Source organism: Dipteris shenzhenensis, chromosome 23 (assembly GCF_047967505.1).
Source record: "Dipteris shenzhenensis isolate YYH24624 ecotype China chromosome 23, Dip_SZ_1.0, whole genome shotgun sequence".
NCBI classification, from domain to species: domain Eukaryota; kingdom Viridiplantae; phylum Streptophyta; class Polypodiopsida; order Gleicheniales; family Dipteridaceae; genus Dipteris; species Dipteris shenzhenensis.
Window position 1 is genome coordinate 3735730 of NC_141618.1, and position 23698 is coordinate 3759427.

Here is a 23698-nt window from a genome sequence, read left to right on the forward strand (position 1 = left end):
TTAGTTTGCAAGTTGAAGAAGAGTCTCTATGGTCTTAAGCAAGCGCCTAGAGAATGGTATCAGAAGTTTGATGCTTTCGTTCGGTCCCAAGGTTTTAGAAGGAGTGAAATTGATTACTGCCTCTACACTAAAAGGGCTAAGGATAATAGCCTGATAATCTTGGCACTATATGTGAATGATATGCTATTGGCTAACAAGAATACTTATGAGCTAGATGCATTAAAGGCCAAGTTGCATGAGGCCTTTGATATGAAGGATTTGGGATTTGCAGGTCATATTCTTGGTATGCGCATCACGCATGATCGTAGGAAACTCCTTTGGCTTTCACAAAAAGAGTATGTTACAAAAGTATTACAGCGTTTCAATATGGAGGGGGGGAAGGTAGTGAGTACTCCATTGCCTCCATATGTGAAACTGAGTCATACAGATAGTCCCAAATCAGATGAGGAAAGGGCCATGATGGCCAAGGTTCCTTATGCATCAGCAGTTGGGAGTCTTATGTATGCTATGATAGCTACTAGACCAGACATTGCATTTGCAATGGGAGTTGTTAGCCGTATATGGCTAATCCAGGAAAGAGGCATTGGGAGGCAGTTAAGTGCATCATGAGATACATGAAGGGTACCAAGGAGATGTGCATCTGCTTTGGTAGAGGAGACATGCCTGTACTTGGGTACACAGATTCAGACTATGCAGGGCATGTGGATAGTAGGAGATCCACTTCTGGTTATGTGTTCACCTTTGCAGGTGGTGCAGTGTCATGGATGTCTCGTGCACAAAAGTGTGTTGCTTTGTCTACCATAGAGGCTGAGTATGTTGCAGCCACAGAGTGTTGCAAGGAGGCTATATGGCTTCATCGGCTAGTGGGAGATTTGGGGATTCATACAGGTGTACTGACATTGCATAGTGATTCCATGAGTGCTATTCAGCTAGCACGGAATCCGGTCTTTCATGCAAAGACCAAACACATTGAGGTCAGGTACCATTTCATCAGGGAGGTACTTGAGGACAAGTGCATAGAGCTTGTCAAGGTTCATACAGATGATAACCCTGCAGATATGCTGACAAAGAGTCTACCTAGTCAGTGGTTTGAGTATTGTCGTGTATTGATGGGCATTGGATAGTATGCTCACTAGTTATTCTCCCTTAAAGGCACATTTTCCTTTAAGTGGGAGGTTGTGGGGGTCAAAGGTCACTGTGCCTTTACCCGGGTTATGTACAATACTCAAACACATATATAAGTGAATGAAAAAGAAGATTAGGGTGGTTCTGCACCCACCAAAACTTGTGTGGCTCTCTGTCTCTCTCTCTCTCCTTCTTCCATTCTTGCTTCCGTTGAGAGCACTCTTAGAGACAAGGTGAAGGAAAGAGGGGATAAAAGAGAGGAAAAGTGAGGAGAAAAAAAGAGAGAAAAAGAGAGGAAAATTACCACAAAAAGAGAAGGAAAGAGAGGATAAAAGAGAGAAGGAAAAAGAGAGAAAAGGTGAGGATAAAAGAGAGAAAAAGAGAGAAGGAAAGAGAGGAGAAAAGAGAGGAGGGAAAGAGAGAAGAAGAGAGACGAAAAGAGAAGGAAAGAGAGGATAAAAGAGAGAAGAAAAAAGAGAGACAAGGTGAAGGAAAGAGGGGATAAAAGAGAGAAGAGAAGGAAAGAGAGGAGAAAAGAGAGGAAAATAGAGGAAAAGCGAGGAGAAAAAAAGAGAGAAAAAGAGAGGAAATAAGAGAGGAAAATTACCATGAAAAGCGAAGGAAAGAGAGGATAAAAGAGAGAAGGAAAAAGAGAAAAGGTGAGGATAAAAGAGAGAAAAAGGGAGAAGAAAAGAGAGGAGAAAAGAGAGGAGGGAAAGAGAGAAAAAGAGAGAAGGAAAGATATGAGAAAAGAGACGAAAAGAGAAGGAAAGAGAGGAGATAAGAGAGAAAAAGAGAGGTGAAGAGAGGAGAAAAAAGAAAGGAGATAAGAGAGAAAAAGAGAGGAGAAAAGAGTCTCTCTCTCTCTCTCTCTCTCTCTCTCTCTCTCTCTCTCTCTCTCTCTCTCTCTCTCTCTCCTACTCTTTCTCTGAACCTCTCTCTCCTCTCCTCTCCTCTCTTTCCAAGCCTCCGGGGGCCCATTTTTGACATTTCAAAAGTCATTTCGGGGGTTTTGTCTTGCCCCGGACATGCCGATGATGTTAGAAATACCAAATTCTACACTGTACGCTAGATATAATAAAGTAGCTCAAGTGTCCTCATTGAATGCAAAATCGACTGCATTTCTTTTGATTTCCTTTTTCTGAAATTTTCAACGTTACGTTGGCCCTACTTTGATTAGTGGAGGGCTAATTTCTATGTTGGCTAAAAGGCCCCAAAGTGAGCTCTTTTTTTTCCTAATGAACATGTCACATAAATCAAGAAAATTTGATGATTTGTGCAACATGTTATAATCACATCCAACTTGTTGCATGTGCAATAGGTTGTGTGCATCCCCAACTTGTTGCATGTGTAACAAGTTGGTGGGGGTGCGCCCAACTTGTTGCATGTGTAACAGGTTGGTGGGGGTGCACCCAACTTGTTGCACAAATCATTAAATTTTCTTGATTTGTGCAACATATATATTCCCTCCCATCCCCCTTGCCCCCTCCCCCCTCCCCTCCCTCTCCTCTCCTCCCCCCCTGCCCCCTCCTCCAACCCTCCACCACCTCTATCCCTCCTCGCCCCTTCCACCTCCTAACCTCTCGCTCCCCCAATAGACAAGATAGCATAGGATAACATGTTGTATGCCTTGTTCCAAACAAATAATGTATATTATGTGTGGCATCCATGTAAGAAACATCATGTACCTTATGTGGCATTGACATAGAGCACATGTGCATCTGTAATATATTATGCAATCAAATGGTGTATCTATACACCACCTATTTGTTGAAATAAACAAACTCTTTCCAATCAAATGGTGTATGTATACATTGCCTAGTACTCCATATTTGTGTGGAGGTGACCATTTTGTTGCAAATTTACCCATCATGATGTATTGAGTGGAGGTCACCACTTACAAATTTGGAGAATTTTGAGATTTATTAAGCAATTTTTGTGACGAAATGACCCATTTTTAGTGCTCCAAAGAACCCGATTTTGGAGTTCGCCAAGTGATATTGAGTGGAGGTGACTAATTCCAAAAAAAAATCCAAACGAAGTGAGAGTCCAATTTTTTTAGATATGTGTAAGCATATATAAACTACATAGATTGTGTTGGCACATGCTATTATGCAATAGAGCTTTGTTAGAACATGCTATATATCATATTTTTTGCTATATATCGCCCATACTTTATGCTTGAAATATGATATTAACTACTATATACTTGGAGAGACCATTGTGCTAGTTCTTGGCATAATAATGAGACGTAATCAATCATTCTGAACATCGCCATAGCACAGTCTCTAGCTTGACCACTTGTTATTGCCCAACCTTTTGCAGCAGCTTTGCAACCTATCATCGGGCAGCACGCCCATGCAGATCATCAAGAAAATTCAAGCTTATCCTAGAGCAACCACCGTGTGGTTGGTTCTTAGAGTTATGGACCTGTTACCTATTTTTACGTATTATAGGAGGAGATTATGATGACCACCGTGATGGCAAACAGAAAGAGATCTATGACAAACGCCATGCTAGTTCTTGGAGTTATATATTAGTGCACCAATGAAAATGTATTTCCTTGTGCAACCAAGGAAAATGCAATTGATGATATGGCCCTTGAGGAGCCAATGGAGGAGACGATGGCAAGGATGAAGACCATATTGCACCTTGCCCCAGGACATAGATTACAGCCCCCCCAACAAGATGAGAGTGCCTAAGTTAACGTCTAGGGGGGACCCATACAACAAATCCATGTAGAGTCCCAGTCCCTCTGTGCACATGTCATCCAAGCTGGTGACATGTAGATGTAGGGGGAATCGACCGAGGGAATGAAGAGTGTCCAAAAGAGCCAACATTTCTAGTCCTACAGAGTGCAACACAATCACCTTATATGAGAAGGTAGATAACATCAGGATCATGTTGCATCAAGGGATGGCAGTAATTACAACAGGCATGGTGAAAATGAGGTGGAAGAGAGCTGAGAAGGAGCGTGTGTGGAGCAAAGTAGCAGAGCAAGGTAAGATGAGAGCAACATAGCAAAATGCCAAATGCTAAATGTCACAGATCTTATATATTATAAAGTTTGAGCCATCGTGGTGGTTGGAGGCTTGGATGCCTAGTGTTTCATCCATATTAATTGTAGGCCACCACAGTGGTTGGTAATTAACTGCCAGCCTGGTGGAATCTTAGATGCCACCCTAGATGCCACCTCACGACCAATGGCAATGGCAATTAAGTATGACATGGCTAGTAATCATGAAGTAGATGTTTGGTGGTAGTAACTGCTGGCAGAAGAGTAATTGCAAGCCACTACAGTGGCTGGTAATGAACTACTAGCCCAGTGGAATCTTAGCCATGATAGACATCCACTGGGCAGTAATTACCACAAACATAAATCATGAAGCCTAATCACCTCTAATCACTCATTACCATGCACTTTAATGCTCTTATGAGCATGCAAGCTTGGTAGCTGGTAATTAATTGCACTGTACTGATCATGCAAGCTCGATGGTGGTAGCTGGCAGGTGAGTAATTGCAGACCACTGCAGTGACTAGTAATTAATTGCCAGTCTGGTGGAATCTTAGCCACCACAGACAAGGCTGATGAAAGCTACCACCATCGGGCAGTAATTACCACAAAAGTAAATCATGAAGCCTAATCACCTCTAATCACTCATTACCATGTACATTATTGAGCATGTAAGCCCGGTGACTAGCTAGTAATTTACCACACTCGTAGTAATCATGCATGCAAGCTTGATGGTGGTTACTAGCCCAGTGGTGGTAATTGGTAGGTGAGTAATTGTGGGCCACTAGATTGGTTGATAATTAATTGCTAGACCAATGGAATCTTAGCTGCCACCACAAACATGGATGGTAATCTTAGACGCCACCATCGGTGAAAGATGTCAGTAATTAACACAGACGTAAATTATGAAGCCTAATCACCTCTAATCACTCATTTACATGCAAGCTAGTATTGCTGCCTTGAATTAATTAAAATTTGGGCCAATCACTATGGTGGCTCTTGTGAAGATAGTGGGAGAGAGGGAAGGAGTCTCACTTGCAGCTTTCTCACATGCACAATGGGGGAATACACACAAAGGTGGAGGCTAAAAACAATTTTCCTCTTCTTAGTTGTGAAAGCCAAAAGAACTCTAGTACAAAGAAATATAAGAACCCTATATGTGGGTCTCAAACCAAACTCAACTCACTAAGGTGGCATACTAACTGAGCCACGAACTAGTGTAGATAAGGATAGCTATCATCCAGCTATTATTCGTGGGCGGTGTACCAACCGCATCTGTAGCTAACAAGTCCTTGACATAAATGCACAACGGTCACCCTGGCATATCGCGAGTGGAGCTCGATATCTCAACACTCCCTCTCGAGCTCATTCGTGCACACCAAGCAGGTCTCTGAACTTGCGCAGCTTCTCTGCGCCCAATGCTTTCGTGAATATGTCAGCTACCTGATCCTCTATGCTGACATAAACTAGATCAATAAGACCTAGTAAAACCTTCTCTCGCACATAGTGATAATGCACCTCAATGTGCTTTGTTCTAGCATGAAAGACTGGGTTTTTTGCCAAGTGTATGCTGCTCATGTTGTCACAATAAATGACAACTGGCCCATCTGTAGACTGATGCATATCATAGAGTAGCGTATGCAACCAAGCTACCTCACATGCAGCCATTGCTGCACCCCTGTACTCAGCCTCTGTGCTCGACAAGGCAACTGTAGGCTGTTTCTTGCTGCTCCAAGTGATTGTAGCACTCCCAAAAGAGAACACATATCCACTGGTAGATCGTCTATCAGAAATACTACCAGCCCAATCAGCATCAGTGTATCCATGCAACTGTATATAAACCCCAGCCTCATAAAATAGTCCATACTGCAATGTGGACTTCACATACATAAGTATGCGTCTAGCCGCATCCAAATACGGTTTCCTTGGAGCCTGCACAAACTGACTTACCAACCCAACAGCATAGCTCAAATCTGGCCTGGTAATAGTCATGTAAATCAAACTTCCTACTATGCGTCTGTACATAGTAGGGTCTTCTAGAAGCTCACCTGCATCTATGCTCAGCTTCACATTCTGCTCCAAAGGAACTAAAATAGGCTTACAGCCTGCTGTCATCCCATATTTGGACAGCATGTCCAGTCCATACTGCCTCTGCAAGAGCTGTATCCCACTTGGTGATCTAATCACCTCAATGCCCAAGAAATAATGCAGCTCTCCCAAATCCTTCATCTCAAACTTTTGCCTCAATAGCATTTTCACATGAAGGATATCTTCATCACTATCACCTGTGATGATCAAATGATCAACATAAATGACAAGCAGCATAATCCCTTTCTCTGTTTTTCTCACATAGAGTGAGAAATCTGCCTTGGAAATTTGAAAGCCAATAGTGACAAGATACTGTCCTATCTTGTCAGACCATGCTCTAGGTGCTTGCTTCAAGCCATACAAGGATTTCTTCAACCTGCAAACAAACTCAGGATGAATAGCATGAACATAACCTGCTGGCTGCTCCATAAAGACCTCTTCTTGCAAATCACCATGCAAGAAGGCATTTTTTACATCCATCTGATGTAAAGACCATCCCTTTGATGCAGCCATAGCAATGGCTGCTCTTATGATTGCCATCCTTGCAACCGGGCTGAAAGTTTCTTTATAATCAATGCCATATGTGTGTGCGTACCCCTTGACAACTAATCTTGCCTTGTATCTATTCACAGAACCATCTGCATTGTGCTTGATTTTATAAAGCCACTTACAGCCAATTGCATTCTTGTCTTTAGGCAAAGGCATCAATTCCCATGTAGCATTTGCATCCAAGGCATCCATTTCTTCATCCATGGCTTTCTCCCATTTTTCATTTCCCATGGCTTGCTCAAAAGAAGTGGGTTCTGGTTCCTGTATCACTTTGACCATATAGGCATAGTGAATGGCTGTAAATCCATCATATTTCAGCCTATCCACAGGATACCTAACCCTGGTAGACCTGCACAAAATAGGCTCACTTCCAGGTGCTCTCAAAACATCCTTGGTCTTCCTTACTCTAGGTGTAACAACAGAAGGAATACCCAACTCATCATCAATGCTCTGCTCTGAGCCACTGGATTCACCATCCACATAAGAGTGACCTACATTCACATCAAACATGGGCTGATCTACCTTCTCTTTTCCTTTTCGTGATACCTGCGTACCACTATCTGCATTGCTTTGAGGAGATTCTCCTGATCTCAATCTACCTGTCCATGGCGAAGTATGTGAACACTACTAGAGGACACTGCAGGTCGACTAATATTTTGTGATTGCTGCTGTGAATTTTGTGCAGCATTACCATTTTGTGCATCTACATCAATCATCACATTTACTGGTTTATACCAACTGCTCATCTCATCAAAAACAACATCTCTGCTCACTGTGAACTTACGTGTAGAAGGGTTATAGCATCTATACCCTTTCTGCTGCAGAGAATAACCAATAAAGACACACTTCTCAGCCTTTGGATCCAACTTGGACCTCAACTCATCTGGCACATGAACATAGGCAATGCAACCAAAAATTTTCAAATGAGAAATGTCTGGTTTCCCACCAGTATACATCTCCTCTGGAGTCATGCCATGTATTGCTGCAGTGGGAGTCCTGTTCATTATATAGACTGCTGTAGCAACTGCTTCAGCCCAATAATAATCTCGTAGATCTTTTTCATTTAGCATAGCTCGAGATACCTCTCCAATATGCCTGTTTTTCCTTTCTGCAATTCCATTTTGCTGTGGGGTATGACTGCATGAATATTGCTGCTTTATACCATGCTCCTGCAAGAACCTTGCAAACTCAGTTGAGAGGTACTCTCCCCCTCCATCTGACCTTAGGCAATTTATTTGCAGGCCTGTTTCTTTTTCAACCATAGCTTTGAAAGCTTTGAAGTGCCCAAACACTTCACTTTTCTTTTTCATAAAATACACCCAAAGTTTTCTACTGAAGTCATCAATAAATGTGACAAAATAGTGACAGCCACCAATAGATGCAGCTTTAGTAGTCCACACATCAGAGTGGATTAATTCCAATGGCTTTTTACTCTCTTGAACATGCCTAGGAAAAGGTTTCCTTGCCTATTTCCCAAATTGAGAGGCTTCACAAACCTTGTGCATTTCTGCAACCTTGAATTTAGGCAATCCTGAACAATATTTTGGGCTTGCATTGATTTAAGTCACTGTATATTAACATGACCAATGCGTTTGTACTAGATATCAATATCTGCAACTACACTGGTCCCATGTGCAAACATTGCTGCACTCAATTCAGGCATGTCCACATCCAACGTAAACATCCTGCCCTTCTTCTTTCCTTTTGCTATCAAGCGACGATTATTTTTCATATCCTCAACAAGGCATCCATGAGGATTAAATCTGACCTGCAAGCCCTGCTCAACCATCTGACCAATAGAAACCAAGTTCTTGGTGATGTTCGGGACATGAAATACATCAAACAAGTATTTCTTTTTCCCATCCTGCATAGACAAAGGAATTTTGCCAATCTGCACAATAGGATGTGCAGTATCATCACCAGTCTCCACAAATCCTGGTTTTTCCATTTTCCTTGCATCCTGCATCCATTCAGCATGGACTGTCATGTGGTTTGACACACCTGAGTCAACATACCACACATCATTGCTTTCTTCTGCACTTGTCATAGAATTTGTCATATGCTACACCATAAACAAATGCTCATTTCTGTCATCACCCTGTCTACTAGAGGATGCATATTTGCCTTGCTGCAATTTTCCATTCATAATGTCATTATGCTTTTTGTAGCAGTCTTTAGCCATATGCCCCATTTTACCACAGTAGTAGCATTCAACATTGCTGTTTGCATTTTGGCCTCTCTGCCATCCACCACGACCTCTTTGGCTCCCCCTGCCTCCAGAGTTACCACGTCCTCCTGCATAGGACTGGTTTCTCGCATTTGCTGCATATTCTGATTTCTACCATGGCCTGCAGATCGGCCTCCTCTACCTCTGCCTCTACCTCTGCCAACATTTGAGTAGAAGACAGTTTCTTTTGAAGTTCCTGCTGAAGAAGATGCACCATCATTTCTCTGCTCTTCAGAAATTAGAAGAGCAATCAACTCCTCAAAATCAGGAAATTTTTCACGGATGGCAATGGATGTCCGGAACTGTGCATAATCCTTTCCTAGACCATTCAAGGTCACAGAAACTAAATCGTCATCATCCACTGGCGACCCAATGGAAGCAAGTGCATCTGCAATTTTCTTCACCTTCATGTGGTAGTCATTGATGCTCATATTTTCTCTCTGCACATTGTGCAGCTCCTGCTTGAGCTGCATTTTCCTGGCTTGCATATTTGTGCTGTACATTTTTGCCAAAGTATCCCATGCCTCCTTTGGTGTACTTGCATCCTGAATATGCACAATCATGGAGTCCGAAATACTGATAGACAGCCAGTACATAACTTTCCTGGCTCTCTCATGCCATCCTTTAAATGCCTCCATTTCCTGTTGATTGGGAACATTAGGAAGAACAGGTTCTTCTTTATTGCCTGTAATGAACTCCCAATAGCCTTTTCCCATAAGGAAATTTGTCATTCTAAACTTCCATGCTTGGAAGTTGTTCTTGTCAAGCTTTTCAGTGACAATCTGTGAAAGAGAATCAGATGCCATTACAGAACACTGCAAAATATTCTATCACTGCAAAAAACACAGCTTTTGCCTCACACAGGAAGATCTGCAAAACTGACAAAAGTGGTATTTCACCACACAGTCACTTCCTAGTGACGATTTTGCATCAACAGGCAACAAGCATGATTCTGCAACTCCCAATATCTCTGCGTACAGGCATATGATGCAATTTCTGCAGCAACTTTTCACCGACCTGCAGAACAGTGGTCGCACGGCAAAAACAGGGACTTTTTCTGAGTGCCTGCGGAGAACTTCTGCAGCATGTAATGCCCTCTTGCCACACCGCGAAGGGCGTCTCAATCTGAGACAGTGCACTCTTGCACTTCCGGTTGTGCTACCTGCAGAGATTTGCTCCCAAACTCGAAAAAGGAAAGCAACGCTAGTCCTCTTACCAGGACACTGCGAACTTGGTTTGCTTTCTTGAGCTCCTTACCATGAACAAGGCTCTGATACCATGTGAAGATAGTGGGAGAGAGGGAAGGCGTCTCACTTGCAGCTTTCTCACATGCACAATGGGGGAATACACACAAAGGTGGAGGTTGAAAACAGTTTTCCTCTTCTTAGTTGTGAAAGCCAAAAAAACTCTAGTACAAAGAAATAGAAGAACCCTATATGTAGGTCTCAAACCAAACTCAACTAACTAAGGTGGCATACTAACTGAGCCATGAACTAGTGTAGATAAGGATAGCTGTCATCCAGCTATTATTCGTGGGCGGTGTACCAACCGCATCTGTAGCTAACAAGTTGGTGACATAAATGCACAACGGTCACCCTGGCATATCACGAGTAGAGCTCGATATCTCAACAGCTCTCACCTTAAATAGTTCCTTGTAGTTCGGCTACAAACTTAAGCCTTCGCTATTCCAATCCCATCATAGTTTTATCTTCTATCCCTCTCGACCGATTCTTTCTCCCTTGTACTCCAACTGCAGAATCAAATCTCCACTATTCCATTTCCTTCAATGTTTCGTCTTCTATCTCTCTCGACTGTTTCTTTCTCCCTTGCACTCTTCCTGCAACTTCTATCCCCTCTTATAATGGACCCCCTTGGACACACTGAGCTCCAAAACGTGTTTGCATAGTTTGAAATCTCCTCACATCATCTTTCCTTCCCCCTTGTACACTTCGGGAGCTCCTCACACAATCTTTCCTCCCCCTCTGCATCACAGTGTGAGAGCCTCTCCTCCCTTGATCTTGAAATCATGACATCTGGGAGCTTCTCACTCACTCTTGAAATGCCAATTTGGATGCTCTCAGCAACTTCGCCAAGTTGGTACAGGAGGTGAATGTGAAGGAAAGGCAAATAGTTTGTCAAGGTCAGAAGATTTCCATCACTGAAAGCATGATTGAATATGCGTTAGACATTTTAGGAGACAATTTGCAAGCACACTTCTTCGAGAAGCAGTGGAAGAGATAGGATATTCTAGATGTATACCCCATTGCTCAGATTGGTAAAGATGGTGGAGTCAAGCTTTCTAGCTTGGTTTAACTTTGGATGAGAGCACTGCACTCTTCGTCCTTGTATACAACCGCTCTTGAACTTTAATGAGTATGAGGTTTTTTGAAATGCTATCCATGGGCGCTTGGTCCTCCATCTTGCATTGCTTTTCTTTATATTCTTCAATGATGGCTTTCCAAGGGATGCAAATAGGCTCGCCTACTTGTTAAAGCAAACTAGATTAAGGATACATGTTGTCAAGCAACACATGGCGAATCAAAGCTCAAACGTCCCATCAGTGGAGGTGAGCAGTGACAAGCGACGAGGGATTTCGCTTACACGGCTTCGATGAGGGCCAGGGATCAGGTGCAGCTCACGAGGGCTAGGGATTAGGCACAGCTCACAAGGGCTAGGGATCAGGCTAGCATGATGAGGATGAGGACGAGGACAAGGATGACAATTCGGATGAGCAGTAGTAGTAGTATTAGTATTAGTTTGCATATACTTCACCATGTATATGCTTCTGTATGTCGGCTCATTTGAGCGATTTTGTATCACCCTTTTCAAAAGGGTAATTTTGTAACAAACAATGTTGTATATCTTTGACATGTATATGCTTCTGTCGCTTGGCTCATTTGAGTGATTTTGTGTCACCCTTTTCATAAGGAAAATTTTGTAACAAAAAACATTCTTTTGTAATTACTAAAAAAAACATTAGTGAGGCAAAACAAGGCTTGTTGTGGCCCTGTTTAACCCCACTAATGTTTTTTTAAGCTTCTATTAATCGTCACTATATAGCGATGTTTACCACTATTGCTATATAGCGACACTAATATAGTGAATGTTATTTTCCGCTGCTAATAGCGATGTAAATACCGACCTTTGTGCCCATTAAAAAAAAACTTTTTAGTGTAAAAAAGGTCAATATTTCCATCGAAAAAGGGCCTGTGCCTTGTAGTGAGTAGGAGATAACCAACCTTCAGAGTATCGGGAACCCTAGAATTTGGTTCTTGTGAGGAGAAGATAGCCATCTTGGGTGCGGATTTTGCATGTAGGACTATTTTAGTTTTGAGGATGGTAGCCATGGGAGATCGGGCAGCATCTGAAATCCTCAGGGGAGGGGGAGGGGGGGGGGATTGTGTATAAACCCTCTATATCACATGCATTTAAGGACGGCTATTTGTAAAATCCCTTATCTATGAATTCTTCCTAAATAAAATGTACCCTTTTTCTCTACAAATATGTAATTCTTTTCCAAAACTAGTTAAATATTCCATTATGTAAATTAACTTTTGTAAAATTTAGTAATTAAAAACAACCTTCTGTTGAACTCACATGATAAGGTTACATATGATGAGTGACCCCCCCTAGATGAAATCACGAGAATCAATAAGAAAGATAATCAAAGCAGAATCAATAGTATCTAACAAAGACGTTCTTGTCACACTCACATTGTTGATTCATGGAGGCAATCAGCTTCAGGCCCTCAGCCTACCTTATCATGGTGTTGGGCAAGAATCACGGCCCAAAGGCTATGTCCCTTCCTACCTCATTGATCATAATCATTTCCTTTCCTGTTGTTAGCTTTATTTCATCAACCTTCACTGACTTGCTATTCAATAGTTCATTGGGTTGTAAACAAACAATGCTATTTTCCTTCACCAACTTAGCATCCAGAGTGTTGAGATGGCAAAAGCTGCAATGTTATCCCATAGAACCTTTGATGATCATGATCTTGCTGATCATCTTGATGGCTTGTTTTCCTTAGCTTACTGATTGAACCCTTCTCTACATATTTGTTTTTGATCCTGATCCTAGTCCTCTACACATGGTTCAAGATTGAATATCTAAAGCATACCTGACAATAGTTGTCGATACTCCCAAAAGAGCACAATCAACACTCCTCATCAGGCCTGCCTTTTCATTATTAATATTGAACTTGTTCACAAACTTGACCTACATTAACAACATGAGTTAATCCTTAGTAGCCATCTAATTGACCATAATTACAAATTCACTTTAATTGTTGATTGCGACAACAATCATGATAATTCATAACTTCCTCACATGTAAGCTAAAGACATTAACACTAGTATTATTTTGTTGCCTCCCATGTTACCTTCAACCTCATGGAATTGTTGAGAATAATGTCTGAATTAAGGTCATGATCCATGGAGCTGGTTGTCAATGGCCATGATTCATGGTGCATTGTTAACGGCGGCAATTGAAGGAAGGCTCGAGCTTCCAGCAGAGTACAACACAAAAATTCCCTTCCACATGGCAAAAAGGGATCTTGAGAAAATGGGGTCCAAGAGGAAGCTCAAGAATGGACCATCTAGGCCAATTGAGAGCAAGAGGACATGCATGCCATCAGAGCTAACATCATCAAAAGCTATAAGGATGTCCACATCCTTGTAGTCACTAAACCATAAAACCTTGTAGATAATTAGTCTTGCATTCAGAGGTCCCGAATTTCAAAAACAAGCACGGTGATTAGTTTGGGATTTACTAAAAGAAGCGTAGTCACAACAAGACAAAGCATCCACAGATGCATTTACTGAACTAAGAAGAAAACTTATGGGTGCATCTATTTGCACATTTATTTGCACACAGACGCATTTACTGAACTAAGAAGAAAACTTATGGGCACATCTATTTGCACATTTATTTGCACATCTAGAGACCTGCATCTAACGGTGCATCTATATAGTAGACAGACGTGCGTATAGATGTGCATATACATGTGTAAATAGATGCTCTGCTAACAAAATTAAAAAACAGACAGATGCATCGTTAAACGTGTGTATAGACGCATTTATAAACGATCTTATAGACGCTTTTATAGACGTGCAAATAGATGCTACCTGAACAGATAGATGCATATATAGATGCACTGATAGACGTGCTACATAACATTTTTTAAATTTACAGAATGTTGTGTATGTTGTGTATGCTATGTAGTTATAGGAATCCCATTTCCACATTGTGTAATTGAATTCGTACAGCCAACTGCATTTTAATTAGCACTCTTGCAAGCATGTCTATAGACAACAATTACAATTCCAAATAAAACATTACAGCTCAAAAATGTTTAGTTCACAAGGCATTAATTGATAGAATGTTGCACAAGAAAATTGAAAGCTCAAAAAGTGCTTGTATGTACATATAGCATGAAGCTAAGCCACGTCATGTAGCTTCAAGTACAAAAAATAAGAGGAGTGTATATACAAGAGGCATGAAGCCAAGCCAGTGGCTTTAAGTACAAAAAAGAGTAGCTAGCACTACTTCTATGACTAATCTAAGTTCTCCATGTCCTCGCTCCCTTCTACGCTCCCTTCTCTGCCTCCTTCCTCATCTTCTTCCTCGTCTTCTTATGCAAGGGCCTGTAAACAAGGGACAACATATATCAATGTATGAAAAATCAAATCTTTACTTATAATATTGACATTATTTAATTACTTTCAAATACCTCGGGGACCGCTCCAGTAGCTCGGATATACTGCTCCTCAATAATCAACCCGTCATGATAGAAGTGCTTCCACGTATCTCCTCTGCGATGGTGGTGGTGGTAGGCTATCTCTATAGGAGTAGGGTATCTACCCATGATATCAAGCTGCAAGACGACACAATTTGCGGAGGGGCTAGTACAAAGAAACAACCTCTTAATAAACTACATAAGCAATATAATTTGAGATCGATACTTACAAATTGGGCCTCCCATGATTCAACACCCCCTGATCCAAAATGCACGCTTCCATATTGCTCCATCTAGATCCTTCGTGCCTCTACATGCTACAAACTAGGGTCCTTCCTCGCTGACTTCATTACTTTCTTCCACTCACGCTGGTTGACCTCCCTCGAGCTTGGCAAGCTCTGTTAGTGCTTGCCTCTTAAGCGAAGATCTTTTATTGCCAAGTATCGTAACAACTTGGCCCATTTATTTGTGAACTGATGATTGGGGGGGTTAGGATACCTAGAGCGAACAGCAGTGAGGGTCTCATCAGCCAACCTCTTTGGCTAGTCTTTATAGTGGATAAAGCAATTTCTGTAATTGTTAGTAATTACAGAGCACATGAAGGCCATGATGTCCTTCCCCCGTGCATCCATCAAGATGCCTCCTGTCTAAGTGATGTCATAGAAGATCATACCATCACCCGGAGGCATGTCCAAATCATTTGAATCATCATCGTCCCCACCACCACCCCTCCCAAGGCATTGTGCCATGCATCCCCCACCGCTCTCCCTGCTACTATGCCTGCTACCGTGTCGTATTGAGCTAGTACACTAGCCACTCATAGCTGGGGACTGCATGGGACTATGTGGACCACTCGTAGCTGGAGAACTGAGTCTCGACTACATAGGAGTACACCGATGGCTCTGCGAGATAGAAGGACCTCCTGATGGCATGGGGGAAGGGCCTCGGCTCTATAGCCAGCTAGGCTACGTTGACTCTGCTGGGGTAATCTCAGCTGGTGTGGGATTGGGGTGGTTTGGAGTCTGTAGTGCCGACTCCTAGGGGGGTTTAGAGTACCCATCATGTAGCCGTATAACTCTGTAGGACTAGGAGGGTGCCTTAAAAGGTTATATAACTCCCTAAAAATAGACTCCCAGAGATCAGGTGAGCCTGAAGGGCTTCCTGGCCACATGATGAATTGGAAAAAAGAAAAAAAGAAGAATACTGATGAGCTGAGAAGAGAAAAAGAAGAGAAAAAGAGAGAGAAAAGGAAAGGGAAGAGAAGAGAAGGGAAGGGAAGGGAAGAGAAGAGAAGGGAAGAGAAGGGAAGCATCTAAAACTGTCAAAGCATGTCTATAGACACGTTTGAGAAGCGCGTCTATTTTTGCATATAACAGCGCATATATAGATGCAGCTGTCTATGTCTGTAAACAGACTAGATGCATCGATAGATGCACCTATAGACGTGGTTTTAGACATGCTCTGAGACATGTCTATAGATGCGCTCCAACAAATGGACTATTCTAAAAAGTAGAAAAGGACATGCGCTCGACACAAAAGCATAATAGTGATACCAAAATCATCCGTTTCTTGGATACGACAAAGGACAAATCCAAAGAGAGCAACTTCCAAAGAAGATCAACCGTAAAGAGACTTACCTTGGATAGAGGTACGGAAGCTTCTTGTCCTTCTTCAAAGTTGCTTCTCTTCCTTGTTCACCCTCTTCTTCTGTAAGCCTGGAAGTAAGTGTGGGTGCCTTCCTCTTAAGTGTAAGCCTGGAAGTAAGTGTGGGTGCCTTCCTCTTTAGTGTTAGACTATGGATCTGTTAATAACAAAGCAAGCAAGCCGCATGAAGCTTATGTGAAGAAAAGCAAAGCAAGCGCGCTAAAAGTAGATTTGAAAACTGCATCTATAGTCGCATCTAAAACCGCATCTATAAGCACGTCTATAAGCCCGTGTAATTCTGTGTCTAAATACACAGAGCAGACATGGTTTTAGATGCACCTATAGACATGCACCATAGAACAGACAGACGTGGTTTTAGACATGACTTTAGACGCACCATAGAGTTTTAAAATGAAATATTTGAAGAAAAGCAAATATTTTTGGGTTGTTTGTTTGTAGGATGTCTTCATATTTAACAAGTAGCTCCAGTGAGGATGAATCCCTCCATATCCACCATCGTGAAATGTGGTTGGAGTAAAAAATCAAATGTATGTGTGATAGATGTCAAGGAAACATGTATCGTGCATGTAGGATTACACTCAATCACATCTCAAAGTATGGAGAATGGGATGCGACCATAAACATGGTAAGTGTTAAAGAGTTAAGGTTGATTGAGATACCTATGGGTTTTCATATGTTTGAGTTATGATCCTGTTTTAATTTGATACAGGATGCAGTGCCACACCGGCATATGTTGCCATATGCTCGCCGTGAGGAGGCGAAGCGTCAGTGATATGAGGTGGGATCTTTAGGAGGGACCGTTACAGATGCATGGAGTGATGGTGATAGTAGCCCTCCGCCATTACCTCATGAAGCCGTGGAGGAGGAGGTGTTTGATGATATGGTGTGGGATTTATATGTCCATCAATCCGAAGGGAGGGATGATAGCATGGAGTAGGATGATCTTTTTACCGCAGCATCGACTCCACTGTTTGAGGGGTGCACATTCTCTATTCTACATGCCTCCCTTCAGTTACTAAACTTGCAAACCATCTATGGATGGAGCAATGTAAGTTTGAATGCATTACTCAAGTAAGCTTTAAAGTCTATTTTGCAAACATGGTGAATTATGCTAGTGGGTCAATTAATCGAGTGCTTTTCGTCATTTATGGTCTTCACGTGCAGGCTACTCTGTAAAATGCTTCCAAGGGAGTATTTTATGTGCATAATATCTTTTTCATTTCAAATTTGTGAGTGAATAATTATAAGCAACTAATCAACCACCTCCTCATGGGTTCAGTTCACACTACCTACTAGCATTTCTCGTAGTGCATCGAAGGACGTGAAAGATTGTATTTACAAGATGGGCGAGCTTGTGAGGTACTTTACATGATACAAAATATGATGCATATCAATGCTCCATGCAAGGTGTTCATATTGCTAATATGGTGTACTTTTTCATCTTCTAGGTATGTGAGCTCAAAGGAAATAGATCCCACCACACTTGAGAATGCTCGAGTTATGTCAGTGGAGGTGGTTTGTTTAGTGGAGGAGACATTTCCACGTTCTATTCTCACAAGCCAACTACATCTTATAGTGCATTTGGTGGATGAGATTGCTATATGCGGTACTATACATGCACGATGGTTGTTCTTCCTCGAGCGCTTCATGAAGACCTTGAAGGGCTTCATGAGACAAAATGCAAGACCCGAAGGTAGCATGGCCGAGGGTTGGTTGGTACAAGAGTCACTTGTATATATTTCTCAGTCTCTTGTTGATGTGGAAAGCTCTCTCCCATGACTATGGAGAGATGATGAAGACTGAAGGATGACCTCTATTGTGCCTCAAGGGAAAGAACGCAACAAAGTAATAGGCACAGAGTTGCATAATAGTATCAACCTCTATTGCATGCTTAATAGTGATGTGATGAAAAGATGGGTGACAAGATACAAGGATGCAAATGCAAGAAGACAACAAGAAAGGGCCCTCTTTTGTACACACCATGGATCTCATGTGCCATACCCTCAGTATCTAAGAGCACTTCCAAAGGATATTCGTGTGGATTGGCTACTTGATGAAATGGAGAAAGTAGAGAAAGATGAGGGGATGCATATCACAATGGAAGAATGGGAGTATGCTAGGGGATGCATGAGCAAGGTTAGTATATAGAATGTTATGCATGAGTTAGGAGCTGTTAATAATTTAGATTGCTTATTTAATTAAATTTTTCTTGGTGTAGTGTACTATGTTCAATGCTATATGGTGTGAGGGCAAGCATTTTTGAACACAACGGATTGATGATAGGAGAAACACACAAGATTGCGGCGTCATTGCTAGCTTTGAGAGAGCCAATGGAGCCATGGATGATTATTGTGGCATAATCCAAGATATTATTAAGCTTGACTTTCGACACTTCTTTGTGGATGTTTTGGATATAAAGTGGTTTAAGGACGTGGTGGAAAGAGGCCCTAATGCAACAATCAAGTGCCATGCAAGTGGCTTTGTAGCTATTGACTCCACAAAGTTTTGGCAAAGTAGGAAGGACACACTAGTACTACCGCAACAATGTGAATAGGTACTGTGCACACATATAAAAATACTCGCTTTTAAATATTTGATACCTTCAATGCAAGGAAAATAACATGATTGTATTTGTGTTTGAATTAGGTTGTCTATGAACCAATGGTGGATAATAATAGATGGTGGCATGTCATACCTATTATGCCACGTTCCAAAGTGATGTATAGTACATTTACTAATATGGAGCGTATGGAGGATGATCATGGCCATGGAGGTGATGATGACTGTGATATGAGAGAGGAAGATGATCATGAGATAGGAGATACAGATATTGAGGTCATTACCCGTGAGGATGAGCCTACCATTGGTGATGTTGATTTTGATGAGCACATGAGTAGCACAAGTAGTAGTGGGTTGAATGTATTTGTAGATCTAAACACTTGTTTGGATTTTGAAGTAGATAGTTTGGCAAGGGTTGATCTCATTGAGGATGAGATTTCATTGATATTGACAAAACTATTTTACATATTGTCTCATTCTCCTCACCTCACTTAATTCTTGTATATGTGGGCTTGAAAAAAAGCATTGTTGTTTTTGTTAAAATTATGTGCTTTTGTAATCATGGGCAATGTTTGGAAAGCAGTGATGTATACCAAAATCTCTCTTTTTTAATTCTCTTTTTAGCATCTAAATACGCATCTAATTCTCAGTGTAGACATGCAAATAGATGCGCTAATACACGCGCAAATAGATGCGCTTATAAATGCAATGTTAGACGGGCTCATATTTTCTCAGTGTAGATGCACTAATAGACGTGTCAATACACGTGCAAATAGATGAGCTATTAGATGTGCTATTAAACGTGCCCGTAATTTCTCTATTCAAGCAACGCTTATAGATGTGCCCGCTATTTTGCACATCTATCAAGCGCGTCTATAGTTGCTTTGTGTTGTTGTGAGCCTCAAATACATTTTCCATCTTCTAGGGTAAGTGGAATATTGTTTCATTTCAATGAGACTGCATTTTCTTAGTGGGTCATTGTTTGCTTGGGTGTAGCCATTTTTGGTGAGGTTCATGGACTTCTCTGTATATAGGTATCTTGCATGACCCATAACTTATGCATTGCTCAACGGAATTCGGCAAACTTTGTCTTCAAGTTGTATTACACATTTCAAACTTGAACATGAGAGCAAACAATTATGGAATAAGGATATACAATGAGACCATTAAAGCATTACAAGTGCTATGTTGCATGTGAAGCATGCATGGTGAAGATGATAGGATCTAGAATATTATTCAAAAACATCAAATTTTTGTTCTATATACACATGCAACCAAGTAGTCATTCAAAACTACACTACATGAGCTTCTCCTCAACCCAAGAAGACAACTAAATGAGAACATTAGGCATGGGTTAACGGGCCTCCAATGTTGTGCTAAAGTGATGAATACCCATTTGAGGGCACGCTCCATAACTTTTTTTTGATTTGTTGAAAACAAAAACAAATTGAAAATTGGGAATCCAAACTAGTGGGACTACTACATGGTGGTCTTAAAACATTGATAGTTGTTGGTATTGGTATCTAGATTCACCCTAAAATGGAAGAAGTTGGAAAAGTGTAATTTATGCATGTGAAAATATATTTTAATAAATCCAATACTATTTACAATTTTGAATTGTTTATTTTTCCATGCACTTGCTTGCTATATGGCTCATAAGCATGCCAAAGATCATTGCATTTAATGATACACAACATCAAACTAGATAGCGTATCCTTTGGCTTATTTTGTTTTGAAGCATTTTAGGACACATTGCACTTGTTTGGGATATCCAATTCTACTGACGTGTATCACTGGAGAGAGAAACTGGTGGCTGAAATCTCGCTGAAACTGGTATCGAATCGGTAACAGAAGACACTTTTGCAACATCTACGAAGAGAGAAACATCTACGAACTTTTGCAACACTCATGCTTTTAGGCGATCATCTTCTTATAGAGTGGCCAGAAGCTCTTGGTACACAACCATTGTGCATTGTAATGGGAATTCATTGGTGGTGTCCTCCATTGGCTCATTGTTTTGCACTAGTAATTGGAGTTCAAAAGCTCTGATATGACTATCTTTTCGGATTGCATCTCATCCATTGTTTCCTTATACTTATGGTAGATGGATGTATATGCCTCCTTAACCTTTTTCATTTGTAAGGTGATGTGCACTTGTTGAGAAATGACTTCAGTAGTATTGGACCATCAGTCCAAGACTTATGCTTGTATTGCTGAGTCAAGTAGTCGTAGGAGGTCTATAGGATTGCCATAGCTTATATTGCTACTCTCACTTGTATTTGGCTCTAGTGGAGGTTGGAGGTCACATCCTTCACTGCCTTCTTTTGAGCTTGGAGAGATTGATTCATGCACACTTCTTCAACCTCTTTATCATCTATTTGTTTTCAAAGTGCAATGACATCTGTGGCAATTCCATGGAATTAGTCTTGGATGGCTGCTACAGTTTGTCTTTCCAATGCTCCTCCTTGGCCAAGCTAGTGAATAGTTCTGACATTTAAAGCATTTGGGTGGATTGATGATGGAGAATGATAGACGGCAATGAGGATTGGCTATTATACTATTGATAAAATTGGTGCCCATGTAGCCATAGTGATGATTCTATAGTACTTGCTAGGGGTTGTTCCAATGGTAAGTTAGCCACTTGGGTACAATAGTCATATTTATGATCTGGCACTAGATCTCCTTGTGGCTCATTGACTGGCAGGATGTTGACGAGCGGTGTTGGTGTTGATGATCTGGCAGTAGATCTCCTTGTGGCTCATTGACTGGCAAGATGTTGACGGGCGGTGCTGCTGTTGATGTAGCCTTAGGCTTTGGCTGATTCTATTGATGTAGGCTCTAGCTGATTCTATTGACGTAGATATATTAGTTGCAATCGTGCGCCAAGATACAACATCTCATGGGGAAATTCCTCATTTCCCACTTCTAGAATAGGCATTTCTTCCGAGGTATCTGCATTTGCCAATGGTGACAGCTCCTATGTTGGTGATAAGGGGATGTCCAAATCTTCAAAATCTTTTGGGGACTAGGGCAGAGCCATTTCTTTCTCTTTTATCTCCTTACTAATGATAATAGCCAATAAGTGTGGCATCTTACATTTTTGGCAAGATGAACCATCTAGTTTCTTTGTGAAGAAGATGACTAAGTGCTGGATCTAGTCTTGTTTTAGTTTACTACTCAGCAAGACAAATGTGCAGGGTGGGAGGGCTTGATTCTTGCTACACTTAACACCCAGGATTGTGGATAGGAATGTTGATGCTTCCTTGAATCGAGGGTTAATGATGGTGCGAAGTAATATCCCATCCCTATAGAACTTGGTACCCTTGGAGAAAGGAGAGGTTGTATTTTGAGAACTTTAGCATCGGCAGGCCTTGTCAGGTATTTTGCAACTTGAGTTAGGAGTGAGAAGGTCCTCTAAATCACTATACTATTGAGTATAATATTGATTTGGCTTTGATGTACAGTGATGGTCCCATACTTGCAAACCTGTGCATCACTGGAATGGTAAGAATGGAGAAAGTCCCTGATGTACATGGTCATTGTAGGACTGTCCTCCAAGGATTTTAGGCTCTCAAACAAAATGCCAAGATCCCTTTGCTCTGAGAAAGCTATTGTTGCATTAGAAAGAGCATAAGTAGTTGTAGGTGGCCACACAAGATCTAAGGAATGGGCCTTGTCAATGGTTGTGTAGGCCGGTGGTGATTGGGGTGGCATTTGTTCTTCTTGTGTTTCCATGTCATGCACAAAATCCTCATCAAAGCTATCTCTCCGAAGCACAAATGCATGTGTTTACCTTAGTTGAGAGGAGGTAGATGGCTACAAACTCTGGAGGGGGTCTCATGGTGGTTGAGGCGGTGGTCTCTTTTTTTGCATCATCTTTAGTGGTGGCAGTATTTCTGAACTTGCATCCATGTTGATATGGCATACCATTGATCCATGTTGATATGCAGGTATGACACTTTGTGTGTGTATTGTGAGAGATCTTATTTTAACACATGCTTTGAGAGTGTGGAATGAAAGTGTGGCACAATTTTTCATGCAATCGACTAAGCAAAAGCATGTGAGTGCACATGACCTAATAACTACGTAGGGACTAACTATATTCTTGTTTGTTTTTCCTCGGATTTCATAGGGCAACTAGGACTCAGGCATCACTTCTGAGCCCCGGGTTGATGCTACCTATATGTGCAAAGATGTACATATGCAAGTGAGTGCTCATGATACATTCTAATACTAACTAAGGAACAGTTGGGGTTCCCAAATCTTCATTATTGTTGGGGATGGCTTGTGTGTTGTTGTAGTAGCACTTTAGTCATCTTCCATTTATGGTTGCGTTAAATTGGACTCCATCCAATGTTTCTAGCAACAAAACTCCAATGGGATTCATTTTCCTTACTCGATAAGGTCCTTGACCTCGATACTTTAGTTTGCTCTTGTGGACTTTGGCATTGTATAGCAAGACCAATTAGTCACCTTTCTTGTGTCTTTGGCTTTAAGGTTTCTATCAAACCATGCCTTTCTTATGTGTTTTCTTGTTGGGCATGGCATGGTAAGTGACTGATTTGGTGTCTATATGCTTCTCCAATTGATAGAGTCTTTCTTTCAGGGACACATGATCTCCCATGCATTTGTGTACTACTATGCATAGGGTTGATATTATAAATTCTAATGGGACCACAGATTCAAGCCCGTACACCAATTGAAAAGCTGTATTCCTTGTATTGACCTTGAGTGT